This window comes from Pezoporus flaviventris, unplaced genomic scaffold (genome assembly GCF_033815535.1).
Source record: "Pezoporus flaviventris isolate CSIRO_AGI_PZ_B2104156 unplaced genomic scaffold, CSIRO_AGI_Pfla_v1 ptg000191l, whole genome shotgun sequence".
Lineage (NCBI taxonomy): Eukaryota > Metazoa > Chordata > Aves > Psittaciformes > Psittacidae > Pezoporus > Pezoporus flaviventris.
In genome coordinates, this window is record NW_026892739.1 from 89,496 (window position 1) to 116,249 (window position 26,754).

General features: G+C 47.5%; 1 protein-coding gene and 1 long non-coding RNA gene across 2 annotated transcripts in view; one reads left to right on the forward strand and one right to left on the reverse strand.

Annotated features, from left to right (window-relative positions):
• The window catches only part of LOC133262183 (isobutyryl-CoA dehydrogenase, mitochondrial-like), an 81,958-nt gene extending 73,035 nt beyond the window's left edge, over nucleotides 1-8,923 (forward strand). Inside the window, exon 12 of the transcript XR_009741237.1 lies at nucleotides 8,913-8,923. The gene's annotated coding sequence lies outside the window, so the exon portion shown is untranslated. The remainder of the gene's footprint in view (nucleotides 1-8,912) is intronic.
• On the reverse strand, nucleotides 1-26,620 carry LOC133262185 (uncharacterized). Its single transcript, XR_009741238.1, has 3 exons — nucleotides 26,543-26,620; nucleotides 2,281-2,429; nucleotides 1-650 (listed from the first exon to the last, which is right to left on the reverse strand). It is a non-coding gene; the product is annotated as an uncharacterized LOC133262185 (long non-coding RNA).
• Nucleotides 26,621-26,754: the final 134 nt, after the last annotated feature.

Consider the following 26,754-nt stretch of genomic DNA (forward strand, 5'->3'; position numbering starts at 1 on the left):
TACAAAAAGAGCATCTCTGGTAAGACTGAATGCCTCCAATCCCGTTGTATCCGTGCTGGGGAAAGCCAATTTCCCAGTGTAACCTTTGTCAGCAGTGAATCGATGCGGGGTTGATATTGGAAAAGTTATGAACTTCTTTTGCCAATCTCTATTAATAGTCCCCCCTGGGAAAATAGGTCAGCAGCTTTTCACAGGGATGTTCTGAGGACAGATACAGGAAAGATGCTCTGATACAACATACAGGATAGCAAACGACAGCTAAAGTGTAATTGGAATTCCACAGCAAACATTACCAGTACTGCATTTCTTCTGGTGCAATCAAGGATAGCTGCTATTTCTCTTGAAGCCCCAGCTCCTGCATTCATGTCAGTAAGTGTGAATTAGGCTTTCAACTTCTAACCACCAACACATTAGAAACAGAGAGGGTTTTAGCATCTGCTATCAGATTTGAAGCACGAGAGAAGACACCTTTTGTCTTTACATCACTGGTAAATACTTTGTGCCTGTTTTACTTACCACAAGGTTCCACAACATTAGTGCAGAATGGAAATGTCATGCCTGGCAGAGAGAGGACTGTGGCTCCTGTGCAAATCCTTTCCACGCTATAAATACAGATCTTCCCCCATAATTGCAACACAATCTCGATGTGCCTGTGGTGATAAGGGGGAAAAAAAGAGCTGTTTAATTTAATTAGAGTCCATTTGAAAACCCACTAGCATGAAATAATTTGATACACAGAAATAACCCTCCCCAGCTACAGACACCGTTTCATTGTGTCTTATCTTGGGCTAACAGGAGCTGTTACATTTCAGACCTTGAACTGTATAAACAGTGTGACCAGAGATAGCCCCAGGAACATTTCAGATGCTGTCAGGATATCACCGCTTCTTCAGCTCCCTCTTCTCTGCCAGGCAAAGATGCTAAAGCTGCTGCTGGGGTAAGGGAGATTGAAGCTAATTCCTGTCCATGCACACAGCAGCAGCTCTCTGCCCTCCAACGCATCTCCAGGGAAAGGCTCCTTTTCCTGTGCTGGCATAAGGGGGCAATGCTCTGCGGAGAAGGCACTCACACTGTTTGTGGATGCACGTTTCCTTGGAACACGTCCTGCACTTGTTTGCGCACTGCTTTGTTTCTTTGGGGCTAATGGTAACTGCACTGAGGAGAGCAAAGTGTCTGCAAATTCTGCAGATAGCAAAGTTATCTGCTATTCAAAATGAGCCTTTCTTTGTTTTTGATACCATTTGGCTTCCAGCTCCATTGTCTGGTTTTGGAAAGCAGAGGAGCAAATCCTATAACCATACATTCCTCTCTTGCTTTGGCGGCACAAGCTTTCTAGGAAGGGAAGCAGGAGCCAGCTGCTTATCGAGGATGCTCTCTTGTATATCACAAATGTTACATTCACCGTGACATACGTGACGTTTGCCTCTATTAAATCCAGTCATCTCAGCTGCAGTAAAGCATTTCCGTATGCTAGGGGTCAGCTGTGGTTTGGTATCGCAGATCTTGTAATGTGACTTCCAGGAGCATAAACGGGCAACCCCCTCCCACACTTCTTACCCTTCAAAAGGAGCAAACCCTGCTTCTGTGTCACTACGGCTCCAGAAACATGCTTTCATGTATGTGTGCCTGTGAGAGACTATTTATAGACGTGCAAAGTAAAGCTGCAGGAACCTTCTCCATGACAAGGCAGATACACGCGGAGCTAAAGCTATAAAAACAGCTTGTGTGTGCATTTCTGTATATGGGTATTTGCATGGTGAGAAAGATACAGAACTTAAACCTATAAAGGGGGTGCGTGTGAGGAGCAGACAAGGGAAGGGAGGTTTAAGGCTATAGGAAATACTTTGTGTGAATAAAAGGGGGATAGACTCAGAAGTAAAACCACAGAACCTTTCTTCTGTGTGTCATAGGAGAGACCTGGGAATGAGCAGCCTCTGAGACGGGTGAATTGTTCCTCCTCCTTTCTTTCTGCTCCCATCATTTTAGGGTACATCTGAGATGGTTTTCCCCTCGTAGCATAGAAATTCACTGATTTCCAAACGTGGTTTAAAGAGCAGGGAATTTAGGAGCTTGCAATATAGAGCCCAGCACAGCAGACGCACTGAGGAACACTCTGGCAAGGGACTAAGGGTCTTCTTTTGCAAAGCCTGGACAAGAACCTGCAAATGCTGTTTAGGAAATACAGAGCCATCTCCTGGCACTGCCTGTCAATGGGGATGGCACTGAGCAAGGCAGTCTCAGAGAGCCGTGCAGCCATTACTATGCAGTACCAGTATTTACGTTGTCATTGGTATTCAGGAGTCTTAGCCAGGGAATGGAGGTTCCACTGGGCCATCTCCTGCTACAGGTTGTTTTTTGACCAGTCACAGCATAGTTGGGGTAAGGAGATGCTGAAGTGGGTGCGCTGTCCTGGCGGATATTGCTGATTCCTGGTTTAAAAAGAAGAAAGGAAAAAAGCCCGTGGCAAAACCACAAACCAAGCCAGCAGGAACGGCATTAATGTCGGATTTAATGGCTATTAAACTGGGGCTGGGAGGAGCAGGTGATCATACAGCTCTGCTCTTGATTTGAAGCAATTCAAACCATCTGCCAAGAAGAGGGTTCAGGTCAGTACCCAGGTGAGGTGCAGCACAGAGCAGACCGGTGCTGTGTTCTGTTTCTGTCTTGGCCAGAGGCCACAATCAGCATCGACACGATCAGATCATGAACTGTGGCAAAGGCTGAAAGGGGACCCCAGGTCCAGGTACCCCACTGTGCTCATCCCAACTCCTTCCTCTCCTTTCCCAGTCTTCCCAGCCAGCTCCCTTTGGCCCACAGGCTCCAGTGCAATTGCAGCACCTCCACACTCAGGCTGCAAACGTGACCTATCCCTCCTCACCTCCCGTCCAGTTGCATCTCCATAAACCTCCATTGGTCTCTGAGGACAGCCCAGTTTTCTCCCTTTATTTATCTACCTGTCGACTCACTTTACAATCTCTCTCTGGACGGGCACAGAACAAGAGACAGAACCAGATGCTGTGGCATGCACTGAATGCCAACTAGTCTTCATGCAGTGGAAAGGTCCCTCTGCAAACACGCCTGTGATCAAAGGGCTGATGCTCGCTGGTACTTTCAGTATTAATAATCTCCCAGCTGCCTCTCTCCATTCTCTGGCTCCCTCTTTACCTCTCCAGAGTTCACAGAGAGGCAGAGCTTAAAGCAGGGAGTTGCTTGAAGGAAAGGAAGGTTGCTTAAACCAGGACTAAACCACATTGACACTGCACAGAAATGCATCAAACATGTAAAAAATCATTGTAGCGCCCTATCCTGCACCTGGCACAGGCTGAGGCATCTGAAGATATGTGCCTGCATGCATAAAACATAATGTATATCCACATCCCCACTCCTTCACGATCCAAGCGCTGCTTATGTTCCTGTGCCGCACCTCCCTTCCCATCCGTGTGCAGATATATGGAATCAGGGAATCAAAATGTCGCTGCTCCATCAGTCAGCCCGAAACCTTGCTGCCCAAAGTTAGTGCACAAGCAAGGGACTCCCAGAAGCAGACAAGCAGTTGGCTCTTCCTGGAGATGGTTTGGAGATGTGGAAGAGTAGCAAGGAGGCAAAGGAGCTGTACACAAATAGCAGAGTAGCACTGAAAGACAGTGAAGGGGAATCTTTGGGCCACGTGCTGGCTGAGAGAGAGCCAAAGGTGCCAGGAAAGGGACTGTTTCCTGTCCTGTGACTCCTGATGGGCTCTGCTCTTGGTCCATCTTGGTCCATCAACAGCACGGCATCAAAGACCCCTGAACTCGTTGCCAGTCTCTCCCCCTAAGAGCTGTCCTTTTGCTGAAGGAGAAAGCATGGATAAAAGCTGGTAATAAACTCTGCAGACAGCAGGCAAATGTCATCTGTCACTGAAGCACAGCCAGCACGAGCAGCGGCCACTGCCAGAGACACAGAAACACACCACATCAGCCTGGAGCTGCGGGATTGAGCCAAATGGAGGGAAGGAACCCGATAAACTCCCTGAGGTGTTACACAGGTACCTGCTTCAGGAGTCACAGCTACTGGAAACAATCTGGGTCAATCCATCAGAGCCTGACAGTGGCACACAACAGGACTAATGCCGACTTGCCAGTTTTTATCACTACAAATAGCTTGCTTGAAGGATCCTGGTACTTCAGGACTTTCCAAACTCAAAGGTCAGAGAGGAACTGCTGAGAGGAATCACAATCAGAATGTTTCCGAAGGGGGAGAATCCTTCCATAGGAAACACAAGCCTGGACTGACAGATGCCCATGGCATCACCGTGCTATGTGCTAGCTGGAAAACTGCCCTCCGTTTCCAGACCCCATTTTAGGAGCTGCATTTCCACTGGGGATTTCAGGCTATCTCAGTGGCTGGTTTGTCACCACATTCCTCATCTATGCAAAGCACGGGGGATGTTTATTTATTGCAAGGATATTGTGTTGTATTGCTCCAAGTGCACTTTAGAAGCCTGCTTCTATAGGTTAGGATTTCACTTCCTTCCTTCCCTGCACAGTACGTAAATGCCATGTCGGGACAGCAGGACTGGGATTTTCACTCCTGATACGCGAGGACGTGGGCATTTCAGAAAGGAAACCAAAAACTTCTTCCTCTTGGCCTCTGATACTAGGAGACTGCAGTGAGGCACCCAGGCCTGTGATTCCCACCATCATTCCTTCAACACAGACAGACCATCAAGTTAACATTCCTGGAACTGGCAAAGCTCTGCTCCAGTGGTCCTTGCTGTGCCCCCTCTGCTAAAGACAAGGCTGGAGGCACTCAGAATCATCCTGTCCAAGCAAGAAATCCCTGGAGCTCTCCAGCATCCTGCCCTTACCAGTGACACACATCCATCAGCTGCCCTGGGTGCTCGCAGGACACTTTCCTGGCTTAGCAGAGGCTGTTCATTGCGAATCCCCATTGCACTTGGTGGTGAAAAATCTTCCTCCAGGCTGGCAGATGGGCAGGGAGGAGAGGTGCAGAGTGAGATCCAGACATCTGCTCCTGCTCTCCTTCACCCAGGCTCTGCTCACAGACCCCACAGAGCGAGGGAAGGAGAAGATGCTGTTGGCAGCAGTTTACTCCAAGATGTTTACAGCATAGAAACTTGCTACCAGCAGCCATGCCCCTTGTCAGCGAGCCCAGCTCAGTGAATGCTCTTGTTGGATGAGCGATGCTAGACCTTGTTGGATGGAGTGATGATCAGAGGGGGCATGCCAGAAAGAAACAGAGGAAGCATGCGATGGAGCACAGAAGTAGAACGAGCACCGACTATGCTCCTTGACACTTCATTGTCTGCTATGGCCATCAGGTGATCCTTCTTTCCACATCTTCCTTCAGCCAGCAAGAAACAATAAGGCACAGAAACAGCAGCAGCAAATGCCCTATCCGTGCCCTGCTTGGGTCTGAAATACCTACAGACTCATAGCTATGGAGAATGCCAGGCAGGGAGAAAGCTCTTTCTTTTCAGTTATTCTTCATGAATTAAAACCCAAATGACAATAAATGATGCTATAACACGTCAAATGGCATTTGCTTTTATCAGAACAGAAACGAAGCCATGCACACATAGAAGATAAAACAAAGAAGGAGATAGAAAGAGCATGAAAAGGATGAGAACCGCTTTGTCTTCTCTTTCTGTGCAGTTGAGAGGAGTCAGGCGTTGCAGATAGCTGGGCTGCAGCATTCAAACCTAGAGAGCTCTGTGAAATAACCCTGCCCACAGGCTTCCCAGCATGAGGCCCTTCACATCAGACACTCAGGAGCACCTAACAACTGAAGGGTGCTACTATAGGTATGTTTTAACTCCCGTCCAGAGCTCGGGCAGGATGCAGATGTGGACACTGAATGTGGACTGGGCTTCGTAAGCATCTCAGCACACAGGAGCTTTAAGCCATTTTTAATGTTAACAGCGTGGCATTGTCCTTAATTTTCTTGTCCTCCACAGGAAGGTGTCTACCTCTGGAAGTGAACAAACACAGCACAGACCCTTCCTGGGTCAGAGCACACAAACCCATCTCCTTTTCAAAGGCTCCTGTGCAGAGGACTCCCACTATAAAACACCAGAGTTCAGCAGGCAGAGGCAGGTTTAAGTCCCTACTTTGTCCTCTCTGCACATTAGACTTTAAAACCGACAATAAAAAGGCTGAAAGGGGAACTTGAATAAACCCATTTCCAAACCCGTTGGAGATGTCAATGGCACAGCCTCCTGCACAGCCACTGCACTTCCTGCACACATGTAAGTACCGCTGATGCCCTCAAACACAGACTTGCCTTCTTCCCTCAGCTCTGTTATACCCTAATGGTATAGAAACGCCACAGCCTCTCTCTTACTAGATGACCAGGGCAGGACGTGTATCTCCTGAAGCTGATGGTCTTGGCCAGAGGGTGGGTGTAAAAGAGAGCACAATTAAGAGTGTGCAGTGCCCAGGAGCTGGGTACAGCAGGACAAACTCCTGCGCCCACCAAAGCTGCTATCAGAGATGCGTCAACACGAGCCATGTGGAAAGTACAGTGTCATGCTCACGTCTTTCACTGACTGGGTTCCAAACTTGCTGTAAAGAGCTGTAATACACATAGCTTTCTCCGGAATCTCTTTGGAGGCCTCATTCTATCCTGCCCTTAGGCTTCTTCCCACTCAAGGGTGCTGAGATCTGGTCTAACTGTGATTCACTGCAGTTTTAAACCCTATTACCCCTCAGCATGGTGCTGTAGAAATCAACGCAGGATCTTTCATTTTCTAGACAAAAGTATTATCTGAGTTCCTTTCACAGCCTGATTATTGCTTAGCAAATATCATGTTGTGATGAGTATTTATGGATAATTCTCAGATAATACCCAATTAGATGGGTAATACTTCTAATGATGGGAAAGCCTCAGACATTCAGAGTCCAGGTTCTTTAGACCATCCCCGAATCCTACATACTTCCAAGAACATGTAAACTGAGCTAGGATTTATGGGATTTTGACTATTTCTACACACAGCTCTTGCTGCAGCATCTTAGGCTGCTCACTGGGGTTTGGATTCACACATAGGGCTGGACTGCTTTGAACTTCGAGTGTCCTGACATAGCTCTAAACCTGATGAACTCACCAGATAACCTCAGTCTGTGGATCATGTATAGGAGAGAACAGGCAGAGCTCTCAGGGAAAGCAATCTAAGAGGAAAATGGGCTATGCTAAATGGAGGAAAAGGCTTGCCTCAATTGGGATTCCTCATTTTCCAAACCATACAATGGGATGGATAGGGCATGGAGAAGAGAAAGGGCTGCAGGGGAGAAGTTAGCTCTGTCTCTCTCAACCGCTGTGAACTGGAGACTGCTCTTTGCTGCAAGCCCTTCCCTGCAGTGCTGTGATGTGCAGCATGCCAAGCTGCACGCAGACTGGGAGCAATCAGATGCACAAACTGTGTTTCCTGGGCAGTGGTGCAGAGCTGAGCTCCAGCCTTCCCGCTTCATGAAGTTAGCTCATTAAAGCACCCGTGACACCTTGAGCAGCCCCAAATGAAGCTTCATCTCAGCAGGTAACAAACAAGCTCTTGGTCTCCTGGACCTGACTCTGTGAGTCAATACATCTCCCAGCTGAGACTGTAGACATAATGATTAATTCACTGCTGGCTGCCTAGGTAAATGGATACCCAAATGCAGAAGAACTGCTGCCTGGGCAATGAGATGCTGCAACGTGAACGGATGCAGACATGCAGAATCCATGGAGAAGGTGAGACTGGTGGGCATAAAACTGTGAGAGCTGTTTTGAGTTGGTCACAGCAAAAGTCCTTGCTAGATCACAGCCCTGAGAAAGACCAGCAGGGACTGTAACTCCCTTCAGATTCTGACTGCAGTTAGACCATAGAATCATAGAATCACAGAGTGGTTTGGGTTGGAAAGGACGTTAACGTCAACCTGTTCCAACCCACTGCCATGGGCAGGGACCCCTTCCACTAGAGCTGGGTGTTCCATGCCCCTGTGTCCAACCTGGCCTTGAACACTGCCAGGGATGGGGCAGCCACAGCTTCTCTGGGCACCCTGTGCCAGCGCCTCAGCACCCTCACAGGGAAGAGCTTCTTCCTTATATCCAACCTGAACTTCCCCTGTTTCAGCTTAAATCGTTGTATTTTATTAATAGTGAACCTGTGGTTTGTGAAGCATCTCATGAAGATGAAGAAATGGACCAGACCAGAGCTTTGGTGACCATTTTTATCACCTCCTGGTGTTGCTTTGTGGAAGCGTCAGCGGGAATGCCATCATCCAGCTGGGGCATTGCAGGGAATGTGGGAGAGCTTGAGAACCTCACTTGTAGGATGGTTGCAACAGGCAGTTTGTAGCTGGGAAGCAGGGGTTCTACTGGCAGCAGCAGCGAGTTGCTTCCTATCTCTTAGCCTTGCTACACCCCTGTAAAACGAGTTTAACCGCCTACCTCATGGAGTAGTCTCAATTAATTAGCGTGTGTAAAACTGCTCTGAGGTTCCCAGATGAAAGGCTGGCCTGGAATGGCAAACTGCTAATGATAATTAATAGTTGTTCCCGAATTCCAGATGATTTTCTGAGCGGAAGAAGGTGGGGAGAGAGGCTCCCAAGGCAGAACTCACTAACCCACACCCCAACACCTCTACCCCCCCTCCACCTGCCCCATCTCCTTCTCCAGCATTAATGGGAAGCACTGACATTCCTTCCAAGCACTGGAAGGTAATAAAGGCCTCGGGTGCTCCTGTATTCACTCCATGCTCTTCCTCTGGCACGCAGCAAGGCTGGGGAAGGGCAGGAAGGGGGAGTGAGGCAGCAGGAGTGGATGAGCAGGGGTGTTACATTCCTGTCTCCGATGGATGCAAAGGCAGCCCTAATTAAACAGATGTTCTTCATAATACTCTGACAACTGTCCCCGCTTCAATTTGCTTCAGAGTAAAGATGAATACAACAGCGCAGCAATCCTTTACAAGGGGAGGAAAGGGAGCTGAGCTAATAAAAGGCGGTAGCTTACATGGTATATTATTGCTTTCCTTTCTGCTTGTCTGGCGAATATTTACCTCCTCTGGGAGCAGTTTTCCTATTGATTTGATCGCTCCTCCAAGCTAACACTGACTTTGTGGTACACTGCAAAAGGATTAATGCCAGGGCCAAGAGGTGTGCTGGGTGCACAGGCACAGCAGGGTCTCCATGGTGATTCTCCCGCTGGAGCAAAGAGCCCAGTGCCGCTCAAGGTAGCAGTGTTATTAACCACACGTCATGGGGGCACAGAATGAATTCCAGGCTCCTGGAACAGGCAACTTGTGAAACAGCAGCAGGGGAGCCACAGGAGATAGGAGATTGCTTTTGGGCTGCTTCTCGGACCAAAGAAGGGGTTTCTTTATGCTGCACAGCCTCAGTGCCATAGGCTGACATGAAAAGAGCAGAAGCAGAGAGCCCAGGCAAGCAGGCCACAGAGAAGAGTGTTCCTGAAGCTGTGGGAAGGAGTCAGGGCTCTCATTCCACATCCCTGCTCTGGTTTACTTTAACATGAGAACAGCCAGCCTGCTGCACCTCCTTCCCTTCATGCAGGAGGCCAATAGCCACGAGGTAACGCTGTCATTTGGCTCTTTGATCATCCTGAGTCTGAACTGCTACCCCAGTGCATACGGAGTAACCACTTCTCCAACATCACATCGTAGCCTTAAGACACAGCGTGACACAATCCTGGAGCATGATGTTAAACACAGACTCCCGAGTTGCTCTTCACTTTGATGGTAACTCTGGGTAGGCTTGTTAAATAATAAAGCAATCCATGTGCACTTTCACAGGGTGAATTTCACAGACTTGAGCAGCAAGAAAGCCACCAAGGTCTCCCAAGCGGGAGACTTGTCTCTAGCAGCCACAGGTAAGTCTGCATCTTCCTTGCTCCAGGCTGTTCAAAAAGGGACCTTTCCACAAACAGGAACAGACCGCAGAGCTTTGCTTTTGAACATGAATTCATACCTGGATATGATGCTTCATATTTAACAATACAGCATCTTCTAGTGTGACGAGTAGCTCTAAGGGAAGAGAGGCAGAGCCATACGGATGAATTGCCATCCATACCCGGTGCTCCTCAGCTCCAGGTCATTGTGAGGGAATGTGTTGTCACTCCCTGTGCCTGAGCCTGCAGAAATGATGTGGCACCGCTGCAGCTCATGCCTCGTCACTGCTGTGTGTTCTTCCATGTCAGCTGCTCGCATTGCCTGAGAGAGAGGCACCCTGCCCACGGAGCTTCATGCTGGGTATAGCCAGGGGTGCAGCTTAGCTGTGACCCCAGGCTACACCTCCCAGATCCTACAGGAGCGAAAGTCTGCCCCTCGGTTTGTGGATGTACAAATGATCTCGTTCCAGCAGGACACAAACACAAATGGGAAACAACTGCCTTATGGATCAGCTCGTTAAATTTTCCACCCCAAATCCCTTCCTTCCCTGCAGCTAGGAAAGTAACACCAGAGGCATTGGGAACACATGTGCTGTCTGGCACAGGGAGAAGCTGAGAGAGGAGGAGAGATACAGAAGCAGAGATCTAGGATGATACCAAGGGAGCAGAGACACAAGGTGGAGTGGGAAAAAGAGAAAAGGAGGGATCTATGGCAGTGGAAAGAAGGAAAGAGAGAAAAGGCTCATTCCATGGGATACAAGTTATCTACTATTCAACTGTTCTTTAAATATTTTAAAGCTCTATTTGTTATGCAATTTGTGAAGCTGTTTGGGATAATGAAGCCCTCAGACCCTAAGGGGGAAGCTAAAGCAAAGAGCAGAAGTAGCTCTCATTGCCCTTTGCTGGAATTTATGAGTCTTGTATACTCTCTGGAATTTTCCAGCTCCCTGAAATGTCAGATGCCACCAGGACTATGTTGGCAAAAGCACACCATCCACCCACCCCCTATAGCTGGCTGCCTGCATCCCTCTCCTGACTCTTCACTCCAAGCCCATCTCCACTGGCAGACCTCTGAATGTAGTCCCAATCCATTTTCCACGCTGCAGACTGCAGTTCTCATGGATGGACTCACTATTAGGGATAACACATCCTTATAGCTGCACCATTCCTGGAGTTTTGACAGGTAACAGAGTTAGCAGCACACAGACAATCACCATAGAGTGACTGTGCACAGGCCAAAGCTCTTCAGACCTTTGCAGCCAAGAGGTTCCCTTGGTCTCCGATCTCAAGCAGGGACAAAGTTGTGCATGTCTGCTGGAATTACCACGGCTGAACTGATGGATGCTCCGGGCTTGGACTGACCTGCTCTTCTTCTTGGTAATTATCTTGCATTGCTCTGGGCTCCCCTTCACCCAAGAACTATTTCCAGCACTCCCCACCAGCCTCCTCTTTCTGCTGCTGCTCCAGTTGCTCCTTTCTTTTGCACCCTTCTCTCTCAGCTCAGCCCTGGTGTCCTGGGTCTGGTGAGGAAGAGGAGCTTGTCAAGCAATCACCCTAAGCCCATATGCCCCAGGCCCTGGTGACAGAACAAGAACTAATACAGCATTGCAGGGGTGGGCTGAATGATTTCATTGCCCTATAAATCAGTTGGCTGCAGTGGTCTCTGCACAGAACAACACTGGCCACTGCTCATTATTCTTCTCCTTGCCAGGGCTGCCAAAGAGAGTCTCGAGGTTAATGACAGAAAGTCAGCGCCCTTTCCCGTTCACAGCTGGTTTGTTTTGTGCTTCCAAACACCCCTCTCTGTTGCTGCAGCCACGCTGATTCAGAGCTTGCAGAAACACAGGCCCTGGGGGGGCTGAATCACAGCCTCCCACACTCACCACTATAAGCCCAGGCTTCCCAGCCAGCACTCCCAGTCCTGGGTGCACCCCATCCCCTCAGCGGTGGGAAGGACTGAACGAACTCCCCATCCCTGGTTTTACCAACTCCTATTTCCCTCCAGATACCTGTCATATTTCTCATTTAATCCCTCTTCTCCAGCTCGTGTCCTACCAAAGGTATGGTAGTACAAATACAATACAAACGTGCTCAGCTCTGCAGGAACCCCACCGTGGTATTCCAACTCTACTAAGGGATACAGTAGATGTGTGCCTGGCTGTGCTGCCTGGTAATGAATAGTTGTGTCTCAAGGTTATTCAAGGGCCTCAAAGAGTTCTATGTGGACAAATAAATCCAGTTCTTTGAATTCCAGAAAGCTCTCCCCACATGCACACTGCTGCACTGGCTGTTTCCCTTACCCTGTCTCTGCTGTCCATACACAAGTCCCTTCCAGCATCTCCAGGTGGGGGAAAACAATGGAGAAGGTGAAATCCATTCCACATCTTCAAATGATGCTGAGATACTGCAGGGTCTAAGAGTTTTCTGCAAGCACTGGTTCTACCTCAACATTATTCAATTAGTCCATTGTGCCGATTGCCATCTGGGTCACTGTTGTCAGGGTTACAGCTGGCTCAGTACTCACCCATAGAACGTATTTGGAAACGCACCTGGGGATTTGGGGATATTGAACAGTAACAAACCTTCAGTGGAGCAGGATTTCAGCACATTCCCACAGCTGCTTCCCTGAGCCTGCAGCGAAGTTCATTAATGCTGTCCATCCTAAGTGAAGTAAAAGTAAACCCCACTTGATCTCTGCACTGACAGGGGACGTGTGATGCAGAGCATGGCCTGGATAACTCTACCTGCCACACGGTGTGCATATTATGCCCTGGTGTTCACACAAATCTACTGATTGTCTGCAAGGCTGACACTGCCTGAGGGCTTGTGAGACTGGTAGTGGGAAGCTGAGACCCAGAGCGCAATGAGATGGGATGAGTTGGCTCGCATGGATTTGGGATTGTGCGGTTGCACTCAGTGTGTGACTACATTTGCTGAGCAGCAGCTACAGGAGGTCACTCTGGGACAAGCCGGTTGCAAGAACAGGACCATCAGGAGGTCAGAGCATTGACATCACTTGCAGTTGCAACTCAAATGAGCCCATGTCACAGAAGCAGAGTTTGCAGCTGAGCCCTGGCTTGCGTTGCTGCCCTGCCTGTGGTGCCAGGGAGTGTGCGCAGCCGGCGTGTGAGCACTGATTGTGTTGTACTCCAGAGACACAGCGAGCTTACAGACAAGCCAAGGGCTAAATCCTTATTTCCACTGAGCTGTGCCAATGGACTCAAGTTCCCAAGGTCGAAGCAAAGCCATCAGTCACAGTCAACTGGGCCTGGGCTGCAGGAAAGAGACAGTTCCAGGCTCTCAGTGACAGCAGGTACGTAGGGATGAACTGCTGACCTGGCTGAAAGGCAGTGCTCTAAACAAATACATAATGGGAAGGTGAAAACTGGCCCCTGTTTCACTGGCAAGAAGAGGACGAACCAGCTATTTTCTGTCCTAAGATAGACCTTCCTTCTTCACTGTCTGCAAATGCATGAGCCAAAAACCACAACTGGAGACAGAGCAAGAATAACACATGCAAACGAGGTGGCATTTCCTCAAGCATTCAGTGCTGCCTGGCTGTCCTTTACCATACAGAACTGGAGCACGTGTGAACTATCCCATCAGTTCATTGCTCTTGCATCCTTCTTCCCTGGCTGTTCAGGGAAGCTTACACCCCAGTGCTGCACAGTTAATACACAGGATCAGGATAAAACTCCACATGAAGGTCTGACTGGTGCCACTGGTTTGCAGCCCATGGCACAAATGAGAAAAACTGAAATTGCTTTATCTACCACTGAAACAGAGCAAATCCCACCTTGGGTGGAATATGACATCTGATTAAGGATGATGCTGTACAGCCTGAGATAGGAAGTGGAAGGAACTAACTCGTGGACATCCAAAGGGAATACGGATAGGAAGAATATTAGTCTGCAAATGGGAAGGCATCCCAGATCACTGCTGCTCAGACATCCCATTTTATATCCAACGAAGTGGCAGTGACTGATACCACCCTCTGTGACCAGACACCTTTGCCAAGGACCTGATTCGAGTACTTACCACACTGATGCTCTTGTTGAACAACACCCTTTCTGCAGCACAGAAGCGTTTGCTTGGACAAGTCCCACTCTCAGTACTAATCAAACTCCACCAGCTTGGCTCCATAACAGCAGCTCCGTTAAGAATCTGTTTGCCAGCCCCTTCCATGAGCTCACCAGTAAGAAACTTGGTTCAAAGCATGACAAAAGAAGGTGTTCTCCTCCGCAGAGCTGCTTTGAGCTCCTTCCCACAAAGGCTTTCACACTCATTGCCTGCAATCACTCACACAGAAGGCTGTGTATCTAAAGGCAAGCTGTGCTGCCCAGTCCCATTCCTGTTCTCCCACTAACACATCGCAGCACTCCAGCATCTTTTCAGTGGCTGCAATAACAGGCAAAGATCTATGCAGAGGTGACTCATGGTCAAATATCAACAAGCAATTTACAGGCAACGTTTCAAAGAGATTCTTGCAGGAGACCTCTGTTGCTGGCTGAGTGTTTGGTTACCACCCTCTCATCACAGCCCCTTCAAGTCAAAAACCAATCACTAGACATAGAACTGAACGTGAATAGCTCAGAAGTGGTTTGAGTCAGTAACAATGTGTACTAATGCAGAGTTAGAGAACTGATCCTTCCTTCTGTGTGCACAAACAGCCTTTCAGGAGGGCACCTGATGCATTTAGTTGGGTTTATTTCACTCCTGCTGCCAAAGCCTCTCCACTCACTCGCTGCTCTGACCATGGATGACTGATGTACAGCACCTTTGGGAGTGTTCAGGACTCTCTTTATCAGATCCCTGTACCAAACACACTGTATCTGATCACCAAATCTAATGAAACTTGCTGGAATGAAATGTGCGTGAGACCAGCCTTCTGTGGGCTGACACTGTCTTGATAATAATAAAGGAAATCGTGCACATATTGAGTTTTCTCTTCTCCTTTGAAACTTAATCCTGGGGCTGTGTGTAAAGCAGTAATTGTATTTGACAAATGAGAAATGGGACTGTGTAAAGTCAAGCTCTGAGAAGCTCTGGGCACGAGCAGAGATCTGAATTGGAGTCTGAGGCAGGCAAGGACTGAGAAAGAGTTGCAGAGGTCACTGAAATAACACCGTAGGCAGAGGGATGAAAGGACAGAACGACAGAACAAACATATTAGAGATGTATTCATTCGTCATTGATACATATACACACTTCCTCTTGGTTTTATATGACCAACTCCATCCCTATTCTTTCTCCTCTAGCCCCTGATTCTTCCTCTCTATACCTTCCTCTCTTCCTAACCTTGCTCTCTGCACCTCTGCTTCCACTGGAAAGTGTTTTTCCCTCCTCTCATCCATTCAGTCCACCACAGGCCACGTTTAGAGGGACCTGGACCCAATGAAATTCCAGTTTCCTGGTACATAAAGAATCCCTTCCTTTCGTATAATGTCAGGATCATTCATTTCAGAGAGAGGGAGGTAAGTGTAATGACTTGGTATAAATGCTGATATTTGAAAGAGAAATGAATGGGGTGCAACAGGACTTTATTAAATCCAAAGGGCTCAGCAAGGTCTCATTCTCCCCAGTTACTAACAGTGTCTTCCTTCTTCAGAACAGTACCCATGAAAATGGAAACCACTTCAAACCGCCCAGTTAATCTGTGAGCAATGTTTTATTCACAGGCATTAAGTGAACACTGAGGTTTGATACGCGATGATCCATCATTCATGTGGCACAAACAGGGGCATCAATGAAATGTTGTGTCAGAGGAGAGATGAACATGACATCTACAGAGGAGTTCCGCGCTGAAGGCTTGTTTCAATCCCTGGGATGCCCAAAATCAATATGAAGTCATAGTTTTTCCAACCTGTATGATGCCTTTGTGGTTTTTTTTTCCTTTCTAACCCTGCTCATATCCAGAGGCTGAAATGGCAGGAACTAAATGGAGAAACTGTGTCTCAAAAGCTTTGGCATAAGGTTTCACCAAGGACAAGAAGATGGTTCTTGGCACTGGGTTTGGGAACAGCCACATCGCTGGCGTTTTAGGATATTTGGATGTGGATTGTAAGTTTTACTGGATTTATCTCCAAACCCAAGCACAGCCACTGGAAGAATGGAAACCTCTTTAGGAAACGTGTTTGCTGTAGCTGAACCAGACCTTTGGGGCAGACAAGGTACAAGTCTTGAGCATTAGTATTACAAGCTCCAAGTAGCATTAGCAGGACTGTGCCCCTTCTTGAACCTTGTTGGTGTAGAGCTTGAACTCCAACTTGAACTACCTTGTTTTTATTGCTTCTGTTGTTCGTATTAGGCAGGGTCAAAAGAAGCCATCTGACATTGGGGCCATTGGAGCATATTGGTGGTGCTTTTGTTCTCAGAGAAAAACAAAAGAAAGCCAAAACAAGGACAAGAGAGGAAATGCGGTATAAAAGGAAAGTGTGCTGCGCATTGTGCTCATTGTACCAGTTCAGCTTTGAGTACAAGGGGTTCTTTTGCCCAGCATGATTATTCTTGAGGCCGTGCATAAGGTTTAGTTCTGTTTTCACTTGCACAAAAGAATTCTTGTAACAGACTGTTTCCTTATGATGCATGGTGTAAATGCACAATACTGAGGAAAGATGTGGCTGGGAACCAGGGCAAGCCCACAGGCTCAGAAGGTGGTCAGAGGGATGCATTCACTGTGTTTCTCACCCCCTTACTCTACTTCTTTTCTATGTTTCTGCAATTACTGTGCTTTCCAAGGTGAGATTAGGCAAGAACAAGGCTGCTGATCTAAGCACCCAGATTAGTTTTATCTCTTAAGGATAAGGCTACTCAGCTCATGATACTCTGTTATCTGTATCCATAATGAGGAGAGATGTAATGGAGAAGCATCAGACTGCAGTGAGTAGCCAAAGTGAATTGCAAGCAGTGTCTGTGTCTGTTTAGCTGGTCTGGGGTCTGCTAACACCAGATGGACAAGAGACACCAAGTGACTCCAAGGCAAGGACACGAAGTCACCGCAGCCAGGGCAAAGTTGGCCTCAGCTAGTCTAAGCCTAGGAAAGGAAGAACGAAAGGGTGAGGAAATAGCCATTCCTTATTTAAATAACCAGCCTGGTCACAGCGAGAACTGAAATACAGACAAGCTGACACAGGGTGAGGTGCAAGAGAGGACCGTGTGTGTCCATGTTCTTTACACACATGGGGTAAGCGCAAAACCTGGGGAATTATTTGCAGGGGAGCCTTTTGCACTTGATCCAGTATTGAAACAGTTACCATGGCTCGAAATTGCCCTGTGCTGGCGTGTAGAGACTGTGAACTGCTCTCCTACCAACCTGGGCAGAGTAGCAATGTGGAGACAAGAACAGCTACAAGTGCACAGAGCTTTTAAGTGTCTGTAACAGCATCTCTGGCTGATTAAAGAAGTGTTCATGTTAATCATATCTTGTGCTTAATGAACCATCACAAATTGCATCAAGCAGTGACTCTTTTATGTAATATGCTTAACCAGGATACAACCCTCTGCAAGGAAAATAAAGTGAAAGGACCGTCTGAGGCATCCCATTTCTTCACTTGAATGACAGGTCTTGGAAGGTTAAAATCAACACTGTTCCAAAGCTGTACTTACTACAGAGTGCTACACACCTTCTTCTGGTGAGGGGCAAGACACAAACTCATAGTCTAGGAAATCAGAGAAAAGTATAGGCAAGAACAGTATAAGAACACACGTATTATCAGCTTTTCCTCATGCATACAGTGAATCTCAGCTCTAGTGAGTGTCTCACCTTGTAAAGAGGCAGCTTCATCTAACTAGCAAGACTGGGTTTCGCCCTGACCTTTCATCATTTCTCATCTGCTCGTAGCCAGACTATTCCTGGCTGTTTCTAACTCACAGCATGAGTTTGGATTCATTTATTCCATTTTCTCCATGCCTCAGCTCCCGCTTCGGTACTGTTTAACAAGCTGAAATCACTGCTACGTGTGGAGCACTTTGAAACGCCTGGATAAAAGGAAGAGCCCAGCTTCTGCTAGAAAAGATGACCAAATCTGTGAATGAATAAACCTCGGGTCAGGTAACATATCGGATAGATAGCTGTAAGAGATAATGGAACATTTATGTAGGCTGCTATAGACCTGGCCTGCTTGCAAGTGGAAGCAACGCTCCCCTTCTTCGGGTGCTGGGCCAGCCCATGCAAAGGCTGACACATTATTAAAACCAAACCAGGTCTTATTTCCCATATCTGCAGGCAGGTTTTTTCCATCGCCATATGTTGTTGCTTCTCTATCCAGCTTTTATCCCAGGGATCTGATACGGCTCTACAACCCATTACTGTGTTCTTCTGCTGAAGAATCTGATCCTAAAAGGATCAGGGAGAATTTCTCGTGCTTCTTGGTGCCTTCAGACAGGCTTTTCTTGTCAAGTTTCACCTTGGGCACTGGTGGCACACGAGGTTCTTTGATTATTTGTGTTTCCTATGTCAAGGAACCATCTAACTTTCTGAGACTTGAGGAACTGCTCCCATTTTAAACCCAGTATAGGGAAATGTAAGGGTCCATGACCTGCAGGGTCTGCCCAGTTGATCTTATTACCTGAAACAAGTGCTCAGTGTTTAGAACAGCTATAATTCCTTATTTCCCAGTATGCTGCTGTGGATCTGCCCAAAGCAATTGCCTAAGGACATTCTGGCTCTCATGTTTGCCTCAGGATCAGAAGTATCCAGTGGGCAAGCACTAAGCAGCTCTGTTCACTGTCTCTTTATCAACTTGTGCCTGCTTTTGCTGATGAAACTGCATGGGTAAGTAGCAGTAAGAGCATTAGACAAACATGACACACGGTTATCCCCATACCTTCCGTGCCTGGGGATGGGAGAAATGGCAGGATGTTATGTGAAGAAGAAACTGGGTGGCTTGGAGGGAAAATGGGGAGTGGGCTGCCTTGTGGAGCACTTCCCTTGATTGTGTTTGCTTAGTGATGGGGTGACATCCCTAAGTCATGGCTGTACCACAGCCACGCTGCATCAGTTTGGTGACACCAGTGGCGTGAAAATGCCTAAAGCTCTGAATTCTACCTAGGGTCCTAAAGGACCTTTCCTAGATGAGAACCTCAGCAAAACGCTTCGACTGCTCAGTAAAGGTGGATAAAGGGAAGAGGAGAGTTTCCACACTGCACACCTGCATCACGGAGCCAAGAGCACGTTCAGGGGTAAGCTACAAAGGAAGGTGCCTGAATCCTTTGGGAATGGAGAGGCTCTCACAAGCAACTTGCTCCTACAGCTTCTGCAGTTCTGAAGTCCTCATCATTTTTCCAGGCACTTCTGCTGCAGTGCAGCTCTTTCAGCCTGGTCAGTGGCTACAAACAAGCCCGATGGCAACATGTTGTGGTCCCTTTGTTTGTTTCAGGAGGTTTTTTTTCCTCATTATTGGAAAAGAACGATAGTGCACAATATTCCCAGATTTAGGGAATCTGGCTGCCACTTCATTCAGCCTAACCCTATGCAATCTACCTATCCATATGCAGAGATACTCAGGAGCACACTTGAGAGATGGAACGTGGGAAAGGACTCATTTTCTGACCTGCAGAGACGCTGCTGTGAACAAGGTTAACTGAAACAATCCATCTTTACTGAGCAGTGTTTTACTGGTGGGGGTTTCAAGGCTGGGGACTGCCCGGGCACTGTATCATCTTTATCATGGCACTTCTTCATCTGTCCTTTTACTGTCAGTACTTGCCTCTTCCCCCTCCTTCTCTTTTAATTTTCCACCCTTCTGTAAATGGTGCTGATTTATTTGGTCTCTCCAGACCTCGCTCCCTCCCCGCCTCTCCATTTAACTCTCCACAGGAAGGATGAATTTAAGGTAGTGGAACTGCTCCTGGACAGGAGGGTGTGCAGGCAGAACTGGTTGGTGATTCAGAAGAGCTCAGATGCTATGGTAACAGAGGCCACAGAGGTATTCCCACAGATAGATATGATAGCTGTCATTCTCTATTCACTCCCCATTCCATACACTTCATTCAGCCTTTGAATTTGGATGCCAGGAAACCCCAATTTTAAGTCCACGTGTTTTTATGTTACAGGGGGATGCGTGTTACTATGAGATTGCACATCCAAATCACAAACATCCTAAGGGTTCATTTTCTCCTAAACAAGCAAACTGACAAGCTGAAAAATTCAGTGATTTCCATGTGAACAGATGTTCTTCGGAATGCAACCTAATGGGTAAATTCCATGTAGCCTGGGATTCCCCTGGGAGCTCACTGCACTGCTCCTGTATGCACGAACACCTCTCATCCCATATAAAACACACGCACAGACCTTAAATGCTTTCATTGCTTTTATGTACACAGAGGATTGGAAGAATGCTTGCAAAGGAAGCAGAACTTGACTACAAAAGGAGAGCAGAGCACACATCAGACTCTTTGTTCTCAACCCCTGGCTGATTAGAGAGCATGAACATTTAACCCCTTCCAGCTGCAATACTTCCTGAACCAAAAGAGATGCTTTGCTGGGGGGTGTAATGACTTGTGGTACTGCCAGCACTGTTTTCTCTTGCTAGCCCTCAGGCCTCATAGAGCTGTTGGCTGGCTGAGTGGTCCAAGTGCTCACAGAGCTTTCTTCTTGAGCCACCTAATAACAAATTGACTTTCTCAAGTTCAATTTCATTTGAGAGAGGTTTGCATATAGAACCGGGACTTCTTTGGAAGCAATGTGCCTTGAATCTCTCCACAAAGAAATCCATCTGCCCACTCACCGAATGCTGCTGATGACCTTCCCTCAGCCTTTACCTTTGGCAGTGTTCTCATCCTAGCAGCTCCCTGGATCCTTCTGGAAGTTGGCTAGCTTTAGAAACTCAGCTTAAGTTAAATCCCAGCCTCAGAGTTCTCCCCAGCCTCTGCAATGGATTAAGCAAGCTCAGCGTTAATCCCAGACCCTGTGCTAAGCCTTCTGTGAGGTGTTTTGGACAAGAGTGAGTTAAAACAACAGAGCTGAAATCCCAGTCTTGCATGTCTGCCCCTGGAGAAGATTCACTGCTTGGGATAATTCCCCTGAATTGAGCAGCTCTAACCCAGGGATGAACCCAGCCTACAAGCCGTATGATGCTTGTGCACTGTAAATCCTCCTTCTCATTTCTTGCTCTGGCTCCACAATATTTATTGTCTGGGCTAGTGAAGCAAGGAGCAGTGTCACATGCTCATGACACATATATGCTGTTAGGAAGCCTGATGGCCTGGCTGACTAGAATAAGGACTCACATATTAGCAGCTTTTATCTAGAAGGGGAGGGAAAGCTCCATTTCCAGGACAGAAGGCATAATATTGAAATGATCCATCACAGCTGATGTACCCAGATGGCTTTATGAATGAGAAAGATGGGAAATGGATTGCCCAGTTCACCACATTTAAAGCTGCAAAGCTGAGAAGTAAATCCTCATGCTACATGAGGTGAATCTAGCCAGCTGAGGAAGTGCTTTGAGATCCCTCCGGATGAATGCTATGGAACCCTGTCAGCATTGTCATCACTGCCTTGTCACACCTTATGTGCTGGAAATGTAATACTGTGGTATCACACAAAACCACACCAAACCCCATCACAGGGTCACTCTATACATCTCATTCTTCCCATTAAGCTTCCTCATCTGCCATGTCTGCTGGTTGCTTTGCCTGTTTAATTACTCCCTGTAGGAGCTGGGATGCTGTTGTCTGTCAGCCTGACAAATTCGCATACCCAGGATGCGAATGGCAACCCCTCATCTTTCAGGACACCCATCACATGTAAACATTAAGTGACAGACCCCAGAGTTCCATGCCAATTGCTGTCTCCCTACTCCTGTGCCTGGCTTGACGCATGTCAATGACGTGTCTATAGATTGACTTCATGTTTAAATCTGCTCTGTCTGATGGGACTACAGAATATTGTCAGCTGCCTGTCAGACCTCACTGGAGCTCAGAGCATCACGGGTCACAACCAGGTGATTCTGGACTAACTGGAACATGCCTAACTAGCACAAACCTCCTCACTGGCAACAGCCAGGATTCAGAGCAAATACAAAAGAAAAGGAAATTACTGACTAATCAGCCCATCGGATAAGCATCTTCCTCAGCACTGCCATTGGGATGCTGGCTGATAACCTGAGCTGCAGCACTGATACGGTGACAATAAGCTCTCAAAGAAGCCCTGTTGTCTCCACAGGGAGCAATGAGCCCTGTGCCAGGGCTCCGGTGTGATGCAGCTCAACTGCAGGCTCTGTCGATAGCATCTGAACATGGCTATTGGCTACCTCTCAAGAAGAGAAGCTCTCTGGTGGAACTGGGGATTGTTCAGCCCAGTATTACTGTCATCATTTATCTAGCAAAGGGAAAGACCTGCTGTGTGTGAGGGAGGCTTACCACAGTGTTCCCTTCTGGCTGGAAATCACACACATGGAATAGTTATGCCTCCTTTGGGTTTGGCACCTCATGGTTTGGGCTTCAGATGCTGAGTTGGGAATTGTTAGCTATATTAAAGGAAATGTGCATAGCTCTGTGTAACAATGAGAGCAGCGCTTGTCTTGGTCACAGGAGGATGCTCTACTTAACTAAGTAATTAGGCCTAGGTCTTTCCCTCTTACATCACAGAGTTACACTGACAGGTAGGTTCCAGGTCTTCGTTTTCATGGCGTGAGATCATAAGCACCTGGGGACAAAACCTCTTGTACTAATTGCAGGAAGGTCAGCGGAGTTACCACGCTGAGGGCCTGGCCCTGTGTTCAGCTCTGATGCTGAGCAGCCCCAGGTCTCTACATGCACTGCCTGTGAATCGCTCTGCTCCCGATGTGGGGAGGTCCTGTACAAAGCGTTTGCTCCCCCTGTGTTTGCCCCCAGTGCCCCACTCTTCCTGCTCGCTGACACAGCCTCCCACCTGCCTGCTCCCTGAGCCTTTTCTACTTTACCACAGAGCAAGCACTAAAGGAAAGAAAGAGCTAATTGCAACTCCTTGCCTGAGCTCCCCTAGCACTAAGGTGGATGTGTGTGGATGCCTGTGTTTCCCCAGCGCTCCCCTCAGTGACCACGCTCCCTGCTTCCCTAGCTCAGAGCCAAGGATTATCCTAGTGGAATTACAAGAGACAAGGCAGCTCCGTCTCTGCAAAGAAAACAATTTCACAGAAGACTACACTAGGATAGGATGGGAAGCAGGGACACAAAGGCAGTGAAGAAGGAGCTGATCTCTCCCTGGCTTGAGCCAGTCAGGGTAACCAGCATCCAGAGTAGTTTTTAAGGACAGAAAGGCACAGAAATGTGAGTGTTTTCATTCCGTACAACTTTCTTTGCCAGCGTCATTACCATTGTGTTTCCATCCATCCATCCCTTGCCTGGATACTTGATGTTGCTTTTCACTGGTCCCACAGAAAGCTTGTTCTGCTTAGATGCTGAAGGAAGGGGATGCGATTCAGAAAGCATTGCACTCAGGTACCTGGGAGAAGCAGGAACTGGAAGGTCTGTGCAGCTTGGCTACTAATTCCACAACTGATCTTGGACAAAATAAATACACATTCTTTGTACTTAAGAAGCATGAGAGAATTGAGGGGGTTTACTGTGGCTCTGCGGAACTGAGATCAGCAGCAAACCAGACTAACACAGATGGGAGACAAGCAGTTGGGTAAGAAGTGTCAAATATTTGACCAATGCAAAAAAAAAAAAGCCTTATGAAATATCTTGCTTTTATATTGCACGTGGGACTGCTCAAAGCACAAGCGTGGACAAGACTGATAAATCCTTTTCTGATGGATCTCCAGCTCAAGACGTGTGATACATGTAACTTTAAAACAGAGGTACTCATACAAGCTGCTTCTTTCGAGCTAATGTAGCATCTGTAATTCAGAGGGACAAAGGCAGAAGCCTATAGCTCTAAATCATCATTCAAAGCCTCTACTCCTGCTCTGAGATGTCTATCATTTCTGCTTTGCAAATCCAGGCAGCTGCGTTTGTTCTCCAGAAAGTTCCTGAAGCACAACTCAGATCCTATTGCAACATCCAGTATAGCTCCATGCAGTCGGGTCGTATCAGCCACAGACCACAGCCTGGTGATGCTGCGGATGGTGAATGTGTGCTCCACAATGCTCAGCCTCCTTAAGGCTGACAAGAAGCCACATTCCAAGTGGCTGTGGATATCAGCCTTAGCCTGAGTTCTTGGAGTAGTTCATGCAGACAACTAGGAGCACTCAGAGATTAAATTCTCAGCAGAATCAGAATCAGCAGTGTTACAGGGCATAAGAAACACCTTGTTCTCTGTCGTTACAGGCATGATTTACAGCCATACAGTTCCGCACCTCTGCCTTGTGCAAGCAAAACCTTCCTCAGTTTCTTCATTTAGAAAAAGAAGATGATGCCCTTGACCTTTATAAAGGTGTTTGCAGTAGGTGGACAGATGCTGCAAGCTAAAAGCTTGGTAGGACCACTATAATACAAATAATGGTAGCACCAGGAATACGTTTTGTATTCCTCCTTTCCTGACCTTCCTCCCACAGCCATTCATGCCACATTCCCTCTATGCTCTCAGCTCCTGCAGCTGATCACTTGCCAGCTAGAGACACTGACAACAAAAAGAAAACAGTTTAAGACACAGGATCTCTCTCTTCTCCCCTCCCAACATCCTTTCCCTGCAGGAGACAATGATGGATATTTGCAATGTGCATCTCCCTCTCTGCCTCTGAGCTGCGGTGCTTGCGAGCAGAGGAAAGGCTGTGATGAGGCTCTAGTGCCATGGCTCACACATGTGATTGATGATGACTGTGCTGGAGCCTGGGACAAGAAGGGTTTCTGGGGCTGATGGATAAAGTCTATCATGCAGCACAAAACAAATGGGGAGGAAAAGATTGGGCCATCTGATTCTTTCTAACAGTGACTCTTTAAAGGGAAAAGCTTACTGAGGGGGTTTCCTGATTTATCTGTAATTATAGCAGCTTGGGTCTTCCCTCTGTTAAGTGCAGATTGCCTGACCAGGTACGTCTATGGGATATCACAGGAAGCCACAAACGTTCCCTTCTGCTGGAGGGCTGAGCTGGACCGCTCGGTCTTGCTTAGCAAAGGGAAGACCCAGTCAAAGAACCCATTTAAGGAGTTCACTTTCCCTGGCAGCACGACCCCATGAATTAATGATCGGATGGGAGACAGATAATGCTGGGCTTGAGTTTTTAGTGTGTTTTCATGTATATTTCATAGACCTGTTTTCTTTTTGATGTTTAAAGCTCTTTGATTATTCTTTTTAATCCTTCTATCTCAATTTTCCTAAGTGCCAGTTGCAGCCCCCATTTCAACTTGCAGGTGAGCTGCTCCTTCACAGCTAACACAGACCCATTCTGCAGAGGACAAGAGATGATCTTTAGACATTAAGTTTGGGACAGTAGCGCAGGAGGTTCTTTGGTCTGATGCTTGGAGTCAGCTGGAAGGGGATACAGCTCTCAAATCACTTCCAAATGTCACTTTCAAATACAAACCATCGCAAGGGAAATCTGCAATTGCTTTACTGATACCCACTTTGCAGGAGCTGCTTTTACCACTTGGCATTTACAAATGGAAACAAAATACCCATTTTGCCCCTGGATAGGGGGAACTCGGGGCACAGCTCAGTAGTGGCGCTGCATTCAGCCTCAGAGGTGCAAAAGCAGGAGGAATTACCAAAATCAACAAGAAACTAATCTCTTTAATCCTGGAAACTTTTAAAACGGGTTTAAATAATTGATACACCTTCAGAAGCAGCCTGAATCCATGGAGGGGAGATTAATATTGAATGAGGATGCTTCTCCCTCTCTGTATGGGAAAGGATGGCAAAGTCATAGAACAAGTCCTTTGCACACCGCGGTTGGCATAAGGTAGGTAAGATGCTGGTGAAATTGCTCCTTAGCTCGAGATTTCAGACGCAACCTGACCAGTGGTGTGGGGAGGAGAGAAGAGGTTTCCCAGCTCTCCCAACTTGGTTTTTGTAGGAGATGGGAACCAGGAAACACTGGAAACTAGAAGGAAGAGGAAAGAAGCAGTCTGAGAAATCTATATTAATAGTCTCCCTCTGTGATGCTGAGTTTTATGGGTATTAAGCCATGACAGCATCCTACATGCCCCCTCTCCTGTACTGCCCCCCGTCCAGCTGGCAAGTTTGGCTTCCCTTTCTCTCTCCAGCCATTTGCCATGTGCTCAGCAGTGCCTCAGACGCCCACCACACTGGGATCACCGTGCTGCAGCGCTGTTGATTGTGGCATTTGGCCAACCACTGGGGATCAATCACAGCCGCTGGCTCCAGCTTGCCTTGTGTCAGCTCCCCAGTGCTGATCCTTCCACCAGCTATGGCGTGGCTCTCCCAAAGCCAGGCGCATCACAGGGAACACAACTCATTAACCTTGCCTGGGGCAAGGCTGGCAACGTGTGCAGCCCATAATACAAAATGGCAGTTACAGTGGAGAGGGGAGACAGAACGGCAGACAGAGCATGTTCCACTTGCTAAAGCTTTGCTTTTCCAGTCATGTTAATTCAGATTAAATAAGGCGTTTACGTCCATATCTACAAAAGTATTTAGGTGCTCAAATGCTGCTGGATTCAGCATCACTTTTTGTCACCTTTGGGAGTCTGGGGTCTTATGCCTTTTTCCTGCAATATATTGCAATATGCTTAATGCTGAGAAGGTCACTGTCCATAGTTGCTACATTGCTCACTCTCTTACCAGTCATTACACTGCTCTGTCTTCATCTACGGTCCTCATCCCAGATGTATCTGAAGCTTTCCAGGTGAGTTAAAGCCAGCAGCTCTGTCTTTGTCTCCTTATCTCCCATTCAGAAAGAGGATCATTAACTTCAATATACCTATAAGAATAAGCCCTGTGAGATCACTCATGGAAAAGCAGCCTCTTCCTATGGCAGGCAGCAATGCCAGGTC